This window comes from Camelus bactrianus, chromosome 31, assembly GCF_048773025.1.
Source record: "Camelus bactrianus isolate YW-2024 breed Bactrian camel chromosome 31, ASM4877302v1, whole genome shotgun sequence".
NCBI classification, from domain to species: Eukaryota; Metazoa; Chordata; class Mammalia; order Artiodactyla; family Camelidae; genus Camelus; species Camelus bactrianus.
Genome location: NC_133569.1, coordinates 25,539,250 through 25,555,000, shown reverse-complemented (window position 1 = coordinate 25,555,000; position 15,751 = coordinate 25,539,250).

The window sequence follows — 15,751 nt, the reverse complement described above, 5'->3', positions numbered from 1 at the left end:
AGTCAAGTCCCTTCGGAAGATCAGATGAACTTTCTGAAGCCCATTATTCTGTGCTGGGGTTTTTCTCTTCCCTGCTCAGCCCATCTGTGTGAGCCTGTAAAAGTGTCTGACGGCGCTGCGTTAAAATGTGACGAAGGCTTTTTAAGAATAAGATTTTCAGCGGATCCTCATGAATTCTGATTTGGAAAGCAGCAGTAATTGTTAAATCTCAAAAAAAAAAAAAAGTAATATTCATTCCCAGGTGAACATAAAAAAACAATTTCCAGGGTTTTTCTTTTTATTGTCCAATCAACAGAGCAGCCATGACAAGTGTCTTTGTGGCAATGCAGTCCCTCCAAAAAAAAAAAAAAAAAAAAAAAAATCTGCATGTGAACCTCTGCCCAAGAGCCAGTCAGGGTGTCTTCCCTGCCGATTTACAGCAGTCCTTCTCGGCCAGGGTTAAGTTGAAAACCTACTTCCAAAAAAGAAGAGTGCTTCTTTGATGAATAGCAGCAGGCTCCAGAAATCCATTCCAAAAAGGGGGCTGTGCTTGAAGCTTTATTCCAACTGAATGTGCTCAAGGTCTGGAAAGATGCCTAAGAAACGCTACAAATACATTTCCACATCCCTTCAGTCGCTGCTTGCAACCCTGAAGTCAGGAAGAAAAAAAAAATGCAGCTGCCCTCGTTACACATCAGATCCGCAGACAAATGCCTGGTTTTCCAAACCCGGGCTGCAAGCGAACGCGCAGGCCTCATTCCTGCCAGTGAGCGGAACAGAGAGCATGGCCCCCCTCCCCCAGAGCCTCAGGGCGCCTCCAGAGACCCAGGCCCACTGACCCCTGTGCCCAGGGCCTCTCTGCTGGCCTTCCTCGTGCAAGATGCTGCCCCACACGGTCACACGCTCCCTGTCCAAGTTTCCCGGCTACTTCTGTGCAGAAAAATCAATTTACCTCTAGCACGTTTTCAGGTCACCCTGAGTCTTCTCACACCCACGACTAGACATGTGATAGAGGAGGCACCGAGCCTTGAAGGGCTTCAAGGAACAGGGTGCAAGGGGAGGCACCCATGGCCGGCCAGGTGAGGCCAGCCGCGGGGCCAGGAGCGCGGAGGAGCGGCGGCCCCGCTGCCAGGGCCGCAGGCCTCGCGGAGCGGCCGCCTGGCCCTCATTTCTTCCCTTCCGCCTGCCTGCACAGCAACAGCAAATGCACACCCCAGAGACGAGCGGGAGGGTTATCGAGGTCCCCCCAGACCCAGAGCAGAGAGGCCCCGCCATCCCCAGCCCGTGGTCTTCATTAGAGGCGGACAAAAACAGCAGACTGTGAATGGAACGCTGTTTGTGTGAATGAAAGGGCCAGCGAGCGAGCCCGCGTTTCTGTGAATGAAGCCGGGCCCTGCGGCCGGCGCCAGGCGCGCCCCCGGCTCCGCGGCCTCCGCCAATGAGCGGCCGCCGCGGTGACTCATTCAGCGGGAGCCGGCTCCGCAGTGGAGGCTTCCCCAATCAGAGGCGGGCCCTTTCATCCAGCGGCAGTGTGGGAAAAAAACAAAAAACTCAGCCTGGCTACAAAGACGGGGGGCGGGGGGGGGGGGGGGCGCTGCTGCAAAGACAGGAAACGCTAGTTTCTCCAGGAAACTCGAGAACCGTGGGTCAGGGACGCGTGTGAACAGGACTGCCCTCTCGGAGGTGAGCTGCGCCCTGAGGCTTCCATTCAGCCATTCATTTACAACACGGAGCAGCCATGAATGTGCCATTCTTTTCAGCGTTTATCATGAATGTACAGCGACTGCACATTCAAAACCCAGGCTCCTCGCCCTTGATTCTTTTTGTGAAAGGAGTACAGAACGCGCGCGCACGTTGTGAGTCTCCAAGGAGAGGGGAAAAAAAAAAAAAAAACACCAAAGCTACACAGTTAACCCTTTAGCCAAAAGCAGACTTCAATTTCTTTTGTTATGATGAGGCAAGTGGAGGGAAATTGGCCATTTTTAAAGACAAACTGCACTATAGATTTGCCACATGGAAGACGATTGATCACCTAAGAAGGTGGTTAATATTTTAAGAATATAATAGTGCAGTAACACCTCACTTATCAGGAAGATGGTATCCGAATTTTGGAAGATGGGGGGAAAAAAGCAGAAAGGCAATCCCAAAGGCTTCTCAGCACCAGAATAGAAGCTGCGAGCCCAGCCAAGAAGCCCGCGTCCCTCCCACCCAGGACAGCCCTGCGGGCCCCCAACGGGGGCTGTTACTGCTTATTTTAGACATTATTCCAAATGCCCAAGTATCAAGTGTATCAGCCTGTGACAGCACAACAATGGATCGTAGATGAAGTGTTCAGAGTCTGGTGGCACAAACCAAAACAGAAAAAAGGAAACCATTGTGAAGTCTCAAGAAAGCCAGGCATCCCGGGGCCTGTCCGGAATATTTCCGTTTTTCCTTTTAAATCTATTAATTTAAAAGGGTATTGGGTTACCAGGGGGAAGGGGGTGGGAAGGGGTACATTTGGGAGTTTGAGATTTGCAAATGTTAACCACTATGTATAAAAACAGATAAAAAATAAATTTCTTCTGTGCAGCACAGGAAACTATATTCAATGTCTCATAAGAACCTTTAATGAAAAAGAATATAAAAATGAATATATATGTATATGCATGGCTGGGACATCATGCTGTACACCAGGAACTGACACACTGTAACTGACTGTACTCCAATTTTTTTAAAAGTGTATTGATTTTCTATTACTGTCATAACCACAAAACGGGTGTTTTAAAACGGCGTAAATTTGTCATCTCCCTGTGCCGGAAGTCAGACGTCCAAAACGGCTCACACAGGGATGTGGGCAGGACCCATTCCTTCCGGAGTCTCTAGAGGAGAATGCCCCCCCTTGCTTTCTTCTGCTCCTAGAGGCTGTCCAGACACACTGTTCTGGGCGGTAAGCTGGGCCCTGGGGAGTGTGGCTTTGCCCCACAGAGGGTTTCATCCTACCAAGAGAGGCAGAAAGTTTAAAGTGACTATTATGAAGCAGCAGGCTGTGCGAATATTTCCAGGTGTGAGAGATTCAAAATCGACCACGAGGGGACCATGCTGAGCCTGGCCTAAGGGTGTCAGGGATGACTTCAGTGGGGAGGTGGCCCCGAGCAGCGCTCTGAGGGGTGGCTGGGATCTTCCGGGTAGGCTGAGGCGGGGAGGCCCCAGGAGGAGACGCTGTGGGAGAGCAGCTTGAGAGGGCTCACGATTCCCAGAATCCTGTGTAGGCTGGCTGGGTTGGTGGGGAGCGCTGGAAGCCTTCCCTGAGACACACCAGCAGGTCTACAGCGGCTTGAGAAGGGTGACTCAGCCACGTTTGCATTTTATGTGGACACCTTGGCAGGGACGTGGGGTGGCTGTGGGGAGTTGATAAACTTAGTAAATAACAGTACAAGTTAAAAAAACTGATAGGATCTTGAAGGAAGGCCAGAGAAGTGGGCTGGAAAGGAGACAGTAAGGTGATCCGGATGAAGAGGATGGGTGAGGGAGAGTGGGGCAAGTTTTCCTGTCTGGAGGCAAAGCTGAGCTGGAGTTTGGGGTGCAAGATGCTTATTAAGGACCAACCTCTGTGGAAAGCAGGGAGAGGCTGTGGGACTGGGCAGGGGGCTGTAGGAAGCCACATGTGCCCCAGCATGGGGGGGGGACCCATTCCGGGTCCCCTTCGCTTCCATGGAGAACTATCCAGAGCTGAGGAGCAGTCGGGGCTGGAGGCTGAAACTTAGAAGTCATGGGTGTGCAGGTGACATTGAGTCTTTGGTGACTGGAGGCTGGAAGTGCACGGTCTCGTCCCAGCAGATTTGTGTCTGATGAGGACCCACTTCCTAATTCATAGAGTGCATCTCCCCCCTGTCTCCTCTCTTACTGGAAGGGGCAAGGAGCTCTTTGGGGTCTTTTATAAGAGTACTAACCCCAGGGGGTGAGTATAGCTCAGTGGTGGGGCGCATGCTTAGCTGCCTTTAGTGCTGTTTAGTTGTGATTATAGGTTAGCTTTGCCCTGTATTTCTGTCCTTGAATCAACACTTACTTAGAAGTGTGACCAAGAGGAAATAGCTTTCCAAATCCAGGTTTTCCAAATGAGAGTTTAGAGTAACCATTGTTTGATGCTAAGCACTCACACCTCCTGTAACAGTAATGTTAACTGAGAGGAGCATAGAATGTATAAAATTCAAAACGTTGTAACAATTGAGTTAGATATCTGAGTGATACCGACACCTTAATAAAAGGAGTTTGTGTGTTTAAATGTATCAGGCAGTTGTATCAGAAAGGCAGGTCAAGAACAAGAAAAATAAGTGGTATTTTTAGTTCCAGGACTCAGAAATTTTTGCCTTTGGTACAAGGTAGATCTGCTTAACTGGTGCAGTACTGTCAGGATGGACTAGGTTCTTCTGTGGTACCAAAGACCTGACATCTTCATGTCATGTTCATCACTTTATCTACACATCAACCCTGGGTCAGCTGGGCTCTGCTCCCAGTTGCCTTCTCTCAGAGACTCGGCTGACAGAGCAGCCTCTTGTGCCCATGATCATGTGCAGACAAAACAGTGCTGCCAACGCTCACACCTTCAAGCCAGTCAGGAAGTGACGCACATAAATGCTGCTCTCACTTCACCGGCCAGAGCAAGTTGCACCACCATGACTGAGTTCTACATGGTGATGCTGTTCGATCTTTCTGAGGAGGGTGAGGCGATGATTAGGGAATGAATGGCAATGCAGGGGTCCACAGCTACACTTGTCTCCACTGAAAAGGCTGCGACTTCCCCAAGGGCAAAGGCCGCCCTAAGAATCCGTGCACCTTCAGCATCTCAGTTCTGCCTGGCAAGCGTTCCATGCTCACTCACATCTCAGGAATCACCAAGCCAGTGGTGAATGTTTGCATAAATGGATGGATGAAGCATAAATGAATTGTAAAGTCATATATTCCAGGCTTAACTAGAGGAAGGTCCAGAGCCTTTGCCATGAGTGAATGCCTCCCACCACGCTCAAGAGTGAAGCAGACTGCCCACATGGCCCCCTGGCTGGTGAGAAAGCAAGTGTGGAACAGATAAATAATAAGTGTGTTATGAAACAGGAAGAATAGGGCTTCTGGGAACATTGAACCAAGCACCTAAAATACAGACCTGCATAAAGAAGAAAATTAAATCACTGCTAGCATTCAGTCTACTCTTTCATGTCTCTGTCTATATTTTTTTACATAAATAAAATCATGTTGTTTCATCTCCTACTTCTTTCACTTTAAAACACTGTGATCATCTGTCCTTACAACTGGGTAGCCTTCTAAGAAATCAGAGTTCTTAATCTGGGACCCATGAAACTCCAGTGGGGGAGGTAGTGGGGGAATGAGTTTTTAATTGGAATTTACCATTTTAATAAAGTATAGATGCAGGGGATATCCAGGGTTGTTGGTTATCACAGTACAGCTGTCACATATGTTTTAAAATACCATTTATATTCCTCACTACCTCAAAAATTACAGTGGTAATAACTACCACCACCATATCTGGATATCTTATAAATTCATGAAGAACTGTCTATATTACCAAATGTCAAATATGTTTTTAAAAAAATTGATAACTGTATTTAAATATAATTGGCTTTCTTTGTAATTCTATGAATTTTATTTCATGCATTTAAGATAAAAGTTATTCTGTCCAAATATACACTGTCTATAAGAGACTCACTTTAAATCTGAGGATGCATACAGGTTGACAGTGAAAGGATGGCAAAAGATGTTCTGTGTAGATGATAACTAAAAGAGGACAGATGTGGTTAAACAAATATCAGAACAAATAGACTGTAAGTCAGAAACTGTTATGAGAGCCAAAGAAGGACATTACATATGATAAAATGGTCAGTTCATCAATAAGGACATAATAATCATAAACATAAATGTACCAAACATCAGAGCTCCAAAGTAAACAAACAAACGCAGACAGAATTGAAGGGCAAAACAGACACCTGTATAATTACAGCAGGAGATGTCAATGCTCCACTTTCAAGAATGGATGGAACAATGAGACAGAAGATCAAAAAACTGAACAACACTATAGACCAATTGGACCTAACAGACATGTACAGACACTCCACCCACTAGCAGCAGAGTGCACATTTTCCTCAAGTGCACATGGAACATTCTCCAGAAGAGACCATATGTTAGGCCACAAAACAAGCCTTAAAACATTTTAAAAGATTAAAATAATACAAAATATCTTTTCTGATCACAATGGAATGAAACTGATAACCAACAGCAGAAGGAAAACAGCAAAGTCAACATATTTGTAGAAATTAAATAATAAACTCTTAAACCAACAATGGGTCAGAAAAAGAAATCACAAGAGAAATTAGAAAATATCTTGAGATAAATTTAAAAGAAAATACAACATAACAAATGAGTCATAAGAAAAACAGTACTGAGTGAAGGATATATCTGTGAAGTATTGCATTAATCTTTAACCAACCACCTAACTTCACACTTTAAGGAACTAGAAAAAGAAGAGAAAACTAAACCCAAAATTAGCAGAAGGAAGGAAGTAATAAAAATTAGAGCAGAGATAGAAGAATACAAAGAAAATCAACAAAATCAAGATTTGGTTGTTCAAAATGATCAACAAAACAGACAAATCTTTAGCAAAAAAAAGGGGGGGGAAGAGAGATGATACAAATAATTAAAATCAGAAATAGAAAAGAAGATACGTCATCAAATTTTAAAGAAAAGGGAATTGTACACTGGAATTTGACACAACATTGTAAAATGATTATAAATCAATAAAAAATGTTAATAATAATAATAATAATTTTATGCTGATTATATGTTGAAATGGTAATATTTTTATTACACTAGATTAAATAAATGCATTAAAGTTGAAAAAAAAAGAAAAGAAAAAGGGAATTGTGAGAGAATAATTTCAACAATTATACACCAACAAGCTGTGTAACCTACATGAAATGGATGGATTGCCAGAGATGCACAACCTAACTCTACTGAATGACAAAGAAACAGAACACTTAAGTATACTGATAAGTAGTAAGGAGATTGGACCAGGAACCAAAACCCTTCCAACAAAGAAAAGCCCAGGACTAGATGGCTTCACTAATAAATTCTACTGAACATTGAAGGAAGAATTAGTACCAACCCTCCTTAAACTCTCCAAAAAATGTAAGAGGAGAGAATGTTTCAAAATTCCCTCTATGAAGCCAGTATTACTAAAACCAGACAAACATGCTACAAGAAAGGGGAACTAAAGATAAATGTCCCTGATAATAGCGATGCAAAAATTCTCAGCAATGTACTAGCAAGCAAAATTCAACAGCACATTAGAGTGTTGTACGCCACGGCCAGGTGAGATTTATTCCTAGATTCAAGATTAACTCGACATATGAAAATCAATCAATGTAATACAGCACATTAAGAGAGAGAAGAAAAAAAAAACACATGATCATCTCAATCAATGCAGAAAAAAAATTAGCATTCGACAGGATTCAATACCCTTTCACAATAAAAATGTTAAAAAAAACTAGAAATAGAGGGAAACTATCTCAATATAATAAAGTCGATATGCGGTAAGTCCACAGCTAACATCATACTCAGTCATGAAAGAATAAAAGCTCTTCCTCTAGTGTCTGGAACAAGGGCAAGGGTGCCTCCTTTCACCATTTTTATTCAGTATAGGACTAAAAGTCCTAACCAAAGCAATTGGGAAAGAAAAAGAAATAAAAGTCATCATAACTGAAAAGGAGGTGCCTGTGTGAGCACTGGGGCAGACGTGCAGGGTCTTTTATTGGAGAAGGGTCTGTGGACACAAAGGGACGGGGGAGCAGATTTTGATTGGCTTATAGGTGAGGTAAGGGGCTTTGGTATATGTGAGGGTGGCTGGATTTACGGCTCTGATGAGATGGAGACACGGACTGAGACAAGCAAGGCGGTGGGATTTATGACTCCGATAAGGAGGAGACGTGAGCTGAGACAAGTCGGCCTGAGCTCCAGTGAGGTTAGCCGTTTCCCAGCGCTGTTAATTCTGCTAAGGCAAACAAACATCAGGAAACGGTGTGCTTTGTGTTTTGAGGGATTGCAGGCAGACATCTGAGAGCCCAGGAATGGGAGTCACAGGGCCGCGGCAGGCACCAGTTGTCACCACAAGAAGCCACCGTCAGAGCACTGTCACCTCGTGACCTTCACAGACTTGATCAGTTCCCTGAATTTCTCCTGAGTTGGTCTGGGGCTGAGTCAGCACCAGCGGCGGTGATCCCGCGCCACGCAGGGCACCCCACCCAGCACCTGTGGGTCTTGCTGAGGACCGCAGCGTTCAGCTGGAGTGCTTTGCCCGGATTCTCATTCAGGATCTTTCTCGCTCTCAGGGAGGTGACACATCTTCAATGTTCCTCGACTCTTCGCCACTTAATTTAATCGTTTATTTCCTCTTCTAGTTTTTAAAATGACACACTTCTTTACTGCTTTTAATCAGACAAGCTATGCGGAGCCCCTGGCCACCTGGGAAGCAGGAAATGCCCTCTTAGTCACCTTTGTGATGCCAGGAAACTGGCGATGGGGCCGCACAGGGGGCAGCTGCAGTGGCTGATGGCTTGTTGGCTGCGATGCCCTTTGTTTACTGGCAGGCCAGTTGGCCTCTCTTCGTCCACAGATATCAGATGCCGAGCTAAGGGGTTACAAAGATGATCTCCTTGAAACCTCAGAGCTGTCCCATAGCAACTGCTCCTCCATTTCATAGATGAACACACAGACTCATAGAAGGCTTAAAACGTAGCTAAGGGCACACAGCTCCAGTGGGTGACTGGGTTCCAGTGCAAATATGTCCAGCTCCAAGTCCAATGCTTTTAGCCCCCAGTCCACCCTGTCTCATTAACAATCTCGGGATACGGTTGATCTTCCCAACTGGCCTAAGAAATAGGACTGGATGACCAACACGCACATGAAAAATGCTGCACTTCCAACCCTGGTCACCAAGGAAATGCAAATTGTAATCACAAGCTATCACCTCACACCTTTCAGGGTGGCTGCTGTGGGAAAGAGGAAAGATGACAAATGTTGGTGAGGATGTGAGAAAAGCAAACTTTTGTCCACTGTTGGTGGGAATGTAAATTGGTTCAGCCAGTATGAAACCTAATACGGAGTTCCCTCAAAAGATTAAAAAATAATAGCTCTAACTGTCATATGATCCAGCCATTCTACTTCTGGGTAAATATCCAACGGAAATTAGATCAGGATCTCAAAAGAGCTATCTGCACCCACCCCCATGTTTGTCGCAGCATGATTCACTATAGCCAAGATGTGGAAGCAATCTAAGTGTCCATTGACAGACAGACGGACAAAGAAGGAAATCTTCCCATGTGTGACAACATGGGTGACCCAGGAGGGCATTACGCTAAGTGAAGTTCGCCAAATGCGAAAAGACAAACTGCATGATCTTTCTTACATGTGGTAATTAAACAGTCAAACTCATAGAAACAGAGAGCAGAAAGGTGGCTACCGGAGGCTGGGGGCAGGGGAAACGGGGAATGTTCGGCAAGGGCTGTAAAGTGTCAGTGATGCGCGACGAACAGATTCTGGAGGTCAGACGCACAACGACGTGACTCGTTAGCAACACTGTGAGGTGTACTTCACATCTGCTAAGAGGGTAGGTCTTTAGTGTTCTCACCACACACACACACACACACACACAAATGGTAATTCCAAACTCATGGTCAAGAAATTTTTCCTATAAAATTCTCATTGCCACTTTAAATATACAATAGAAATTCACTTAAAGGGGCTGCAGTGATTCATACACAATAATAATAATATGCAATCTTTGGAAATTATGACATACATTATGTCAATATAATTTTGTTAAATTAAAAAGCACGTTACAAAAAAAAAAAAGCACGTTACAAAATACTAAATACCCTGATCTCAAATGTTTAAAGCTGTATATATACATAGACATATAAATGTAATACATATTATAAATGTAACAAAATGTTAATATATTTTTGCTATATAAAAAAACTTATGTTACAAAACATTTCAAAAGAACGCTCCTGAATGTGTAAAAGTTATGTGGCATTCACGTGTTGAGAGAGATAGTTCTCCATGCGTCTCTCCACCTCCCACAAATCTCACCGGGGGTACCAGGAACTCATGGGCTGGACTTCTCTTTGCCCCGGCCATTTCTCAGGGTTGTGCTTGCAGCAAGCAACCCTGAGAGATAAGGTAATGTCCACATGTCACCTACATAGATCCATATATGTTCACTCACATTAGGGCACGTGCATAAACAGACATGCTCATCTCCAGGTGACACTGTCACAAGTGATCACTTCCTTTGTGCTAAGCCATTTTCCGTATTTCTGTCATTAACGTGTATTTTTTGCAACCAGAAATAAAGCAATAAATGTACTTTTAAAACTAAATACAGGGTGACTTCAATGATATAAAACTCACTAAATGTATCTTATTGTTTTCTGCATTTACTCCTCACGTTCCACGTTACCAGCACCATCTCTGCCAGCTGAGGGTGTCATGGCGAGGACGGTGACGTGGGTCCATCTCATGGAACCTCATAGAATTTACATCAAATTAGCGAAAACTGACACTTAAACAAATAGGGACTGAAAAGACAAACCAGGAAGAGAATATTTGCAAACCACATATCCTGGAAAGGACTAGTAGCTACAACATATAAAGAACACACAAAACTCAGCAGTAAAAAGGCAAACAATCCAATTAGAAAAAATGGACAAAAGACACAAAGAGACATTGCAATGAAGATGTACAGATGGCGCATAAGCCCATGAAAATACTTTAAGCATTATTAGCCATTAGGGAAATGCAAATTAGAATGACAATGAGAAACAGGGTCACTCAGACATCGCTGATGGGAATGTAAAATGGTGCAGCCACAGCTGGGTAGCTTCCTAAAATACTGCATATGTAAGTATCATACGATCCATCGGTGACACTCCTGAGCATTTAGCCCAGAGAACTGAAAACCCACATGCACCCAAAACTCTGTACACAAATGTTCATAGCAGCTTTATTTGTAATGACCAGAAACTGGAAACAACCCAGATACCCTTCAGTGGGTAACTGGTTCAACAAACGTGTTATATCCATTTCTCGAAATATGAGTCAACGATACAGATAAATGAACTATTGATACACACAACCATCTGGATGAATTTCTGGATAATTATGCCAAGTGAAGAAGCCAGTCTCAAAAGGTTATGTAACAAATGGTTCCATTTGTATAACATTCTTGAAATGACAAAATCAGAGAGCTCTGATGCCTATCGGATTAGCACTTGCCAGGGGATAAGGAGGGGCCGGGGGTGGGGAAGTGGGTGTGGCTCTGGGATCCCTGTGGTGTTGGCAACGCTCTGCATCAATGTCACTGTGGGTGGTGGTGTTACATTACAGCTTTGCAGATGTTACCACCGAGGGAAAATGGGTGGGGGGCACACAGCATTTCTCATTATTATTTCTTTACAATTGTATGTGAATCTACAATTATCACATAATTAAAAGTTCAAACGGAAATTTAAAAATTAAATTTAAATGCAAAAATAAACACTAATTCTTCAAAAATGTAAGATAGAAAAGTGTATTTATCATGTAACATTTTGATTCATGAAAGAGAGAACATAAAAATTTAAAAATAGGTATGTGATTACAAATCGTGACAGGAGCTCTGAAGAACAGTGAAAGGGGAGGGCGTGGTCTGAGTCAGCACCACAGGGGATGCTGTGTCACTAATGTCTGAAGTCCTTTCCAGGGAAATGACTCTTAATCTGAGACCAGAATCCAGGAGCGCTGTGGGGCCGGCGTGGCAGAAAGGCCTTCTGGGCCACGGTGTGGGCAGCCGTATTTAATGCTCTACTGGACCCAAGAGACTGGGCTGCGAACAAGAGCAAATGTCCAGAGGCGAGGAGGCCACGTGAGCAGGGAGTCCTCGCAGCCGAGGGCAGTGACTTTAGCTTTATCCTCAGAGGGTCAGAAACTGTCGGAGTGTTTGAGGCAGGAGACTGCCTGGTCTCCTTTTGCATTTTGAAGCATCCCTTTGAACACTGAGTAGAGAATGGATCTGAGTGGGCAGGAGGGGAAGCCGGCAGGTCCAGGTGAGGGGTCAGGAGCCCCGGAGAGACGTGCCATTTCAGCCTGGGCTGTGGAGTCAGAATGGACAGTCAGGGTGCGATGAAGCGTGGGCAGAGGGCCTGTTTTCCAAGACGAAGAACTGAGGAAGAAGGGCTGACTTGACGGCAATAGATCAAGACCAGGGCTCGAGCTCTCCTGAGACCTCCCAGTGCAGGGGCCGCGAGGAGATGGCGACTCAGAAGAGAGGTCAGGCTGGAGCCAAACAACGGTGGCGTCTGAAGACTCCGGCAGAAACTCTGTGTCTGCCTCAGATCTGTAACAGCGGGGGGAACCACTGGGCCTGCACCTGAGGTGGAGATGCAGGCTACGTACCCCTGGTAGAATCTGTGGCTTTTCATCCTTTTGTCCAGCCCTTCAAAAAAGTGCCAGTCAAACCATATTCCAGCTGATCTCCCGACAGCACTTTGGCTCAGAGCCTCTCCCTCTCGGCCTAGACCAGCCCGGTCCTGGGTCCTCAGTAACGATGCCCCACAAGGATCACAGTCTCCGCTCTCCAAACTGAAACAGTGATTTGCAGCCCAGGACTCGCAGGAAGTCCTGGAGGTTGTGACACATCCCTTCTAGAAACTTCCAGGGACAATTTCCGTGGGCAGTATCTGAACATGACAACAAATAGCTGTATTGAAAGATTCCAAGGGATTCTTCCCATTAAATGTTACTGATGTTAGAAATGAAACGTCCCACACTGACAGAGGCCCTGGCGAAACACTCTTAGGAACTGAGTCGGCATTGCTGTCAGTCCGCTAAGCACTAGTTTCAGCTCTTTGGGGTTAACAGGAGCAGATGGCGGTGGTAATGAAGTTATGGAGCTCGGACGTTGGGAGTTCCCACCTAGGTACACTGCAGAGGGCACCCCATTTGATTTCCACTTCTCACTTTCTTCTTCCTGGAAAGTTATACTTTTCTGTACCAACATCTTTGTTTTTCCTTTCTTTTCTTTTTCTTTTTCATTCACAGTGTGGGTTACCTCATTCACCAACTGTGAACTGCCCTGCCCTCTCTGGTCCAGGACAGTGAAGTGTGAAGGTTAAGAGAATGCTCACCAAGAGAAAGTGGAGAGCCTGCCCCAGGGGACCGAGGGTGGGATGGCAGATGACCCGCATCCTCAGAGCGTGGCTGTCAGCACCCTCCCAGTGAGCACAGTTCCCAGAAGAAGTGAGAGCTGGTCCTATGAGCAAAGCCACATTGGTGATTGTTTCTCTGCACCTTCTCCTTCCACCTTCTCTCAAAATATGTCCATCCTCTGCTTCACACACATTAAGATGGCTACTATCAAAAAAAAAAAAAAAAGAAGAAGAAGAAGAAAAGAACAGTCATTGACAGGAATGTGTAGAAATTGGATCCCTGATGCACTGCTGGTGAGAATGTAAAATGGTGCAGCTGCTTTGAAAATAAGTAGGGTGGTTCCTGAAAAAATTAAACAGAATTACTATATACGATCCAGCAGTCCCACTTCTGGGTATGTACCCAAAAAAATTCAAAGCAGGGATTTGAACTGATATTTGTATGCCCATGTTCATAGAAACATCATTCTCTATAGCCGAAAGGTAGAAGCAATCACATGTGCATTTATGGATAATTGCATAAACATAACATGGTATATCCACAAGATGAAATATTATGCAGCCTTAAAAAGGAAGGAAACTCTGACACATACTACAGTACGGATGAACCTTGAGGGCACTCCGCTAGGCGACATAAACCAGTCACAAAAGGACAAATATTCTATGATTTCACTTACATGAGGCTCTGAGAGTTGTTGAATTCCTAGAGACAGAAAACAGAATGGTGGCTGCTGGGGGCTGAAAGGAGGGCAGTGGAGAGTCAGTGTTTAATGGGGTGGAGGTTATGTTTGGGGTGGCAAAAACAGTCTGGAAATGGATAGTAGTGACAGGTACATAGCGTTGGGAATGTACTTAACTGCCACTTCACTATGCACTCAGGAATGGTTAAAATGACACATTTTGTGCTGCGTATATTTTACTGCAATAAAAAGTTTCCTGAAAACTTCCTCCCTTGCCTTGCTCCTGGTAAACATGATGCATGGCCTCAAGTGATTTCTTTGCTGTCCGTGGTGATGTTCAAGTGACTTTCGCCTCCTACAAAGTGTCCGTGGTAACGCAACCAGCTTTCATAGCCTCTTCGAAGAAAAAGAAACCCAAGCACTGATTAATCTGGTGACAACGCCATCACTGCCTGCTCCGCCGGCTGTAGCCCAGGCCTTAGCTTCCTTCCAGACTGAGGTCTCTGTATTCTATATTCCTAGGTTTGCATTTTGATAACAGCTCATGGAAACTCCCAGAAGCCACAGACATGGCACCCTCGTCCTCCAGTGGGTCCACCTCTCATGGTCCTCAGCTCTGCTAAAGCGATGCTGTGGCTCATGCAGTGAACAGAAAGCCCCACACCCAGGATCCCTAGATGTGGATTTAGAATTATTTCTCTTTTCTGCACAGTGAGTACACGTTTCTTGTTATTTCAGAGAGTCACATTGTTAGATGTATTACTCATTACTGTCTTAATATAATGTATTTGTTCCAAGGTCCTGTGCCTTAGAAAACTCTAGACATTGTAACATCGAAATAAGTAAAAATTACAACTCAATAAGCAAGAACAGAGACGTATCAGGGCACCTGTTCGGTGCCAACCTGGGTTAGTGGAGCTGGAAACGCCGCAGGCGACCTGAGCACGTCCAGCCCACAACAGCCTCCCCCCGGGGACGGAGGCCCCGGAAATCGCCGTCAGGAATTAACACGGCAGCCGGAATCGATCTTAAAGTCGTGTTTCTGTCGTGAGCACTCTCATTAATGTCTCCATAGAGTGCCATCTTTCTTGAGTGAAGAATTAACCTCTCTGTATGTCAGACAACCTGCAGGGTTTCTTCTTGAGTTTTCCTTCTTCGCTGAAGAACTTCGTGTGAGTGCTTTGTATGTTAAATGCATGGCTCCCAAATACTGTCCTGACCACAATCACCAAAACAAAAAACAACACAGACACCTAAAAACAAAGACTTCAGGGAAGAGTGCCATACTTCGGGGGTGAGCTCTCCCTCAGTGGGAGGTTTCTGGGGCGGCTTTGTTCTTGTCTTTGTGCTTTTATATCATTTCTAAAAGTTTTGCCAGGAACACATACACGTTTTCCACCAGAATAAAAGGCTGCTTTTTAAAGCAAAAGTCAGATCCTCACTATGAAGAATCTTTAGGAATAATTTATTAAATGCCATTTTATTATTCTTTTGGTTCTGATTCAGAGAAGCAGCTAATGTTTTCTAAATAGAAACAAAATCTCTCCTAGGAGCCCTAGGGTTTCCCAAACGGTCAGATGCCCAGAAGGCACAGTCCTGTTTACGGTGCTGATACAAACCAACCCAGGAAAGTAACAACTCATTACAAAGAACACTGAATAAGAGGGAGCCTTCTGCACTGCTGGTGGGAATGCAGGTTGGTGCAGCCACTGTGGAAAACAGTATGGAGAGTCCTCAAAAGATTAAAAATAGACTTACCATACAATCCAATAATCCCACTTCTGGGCATATATCCAGAAGGAACCCTAATTCAAAAAGACACCTGCACCCCATTGTTCATAGCGCATTATTTGCAATAGC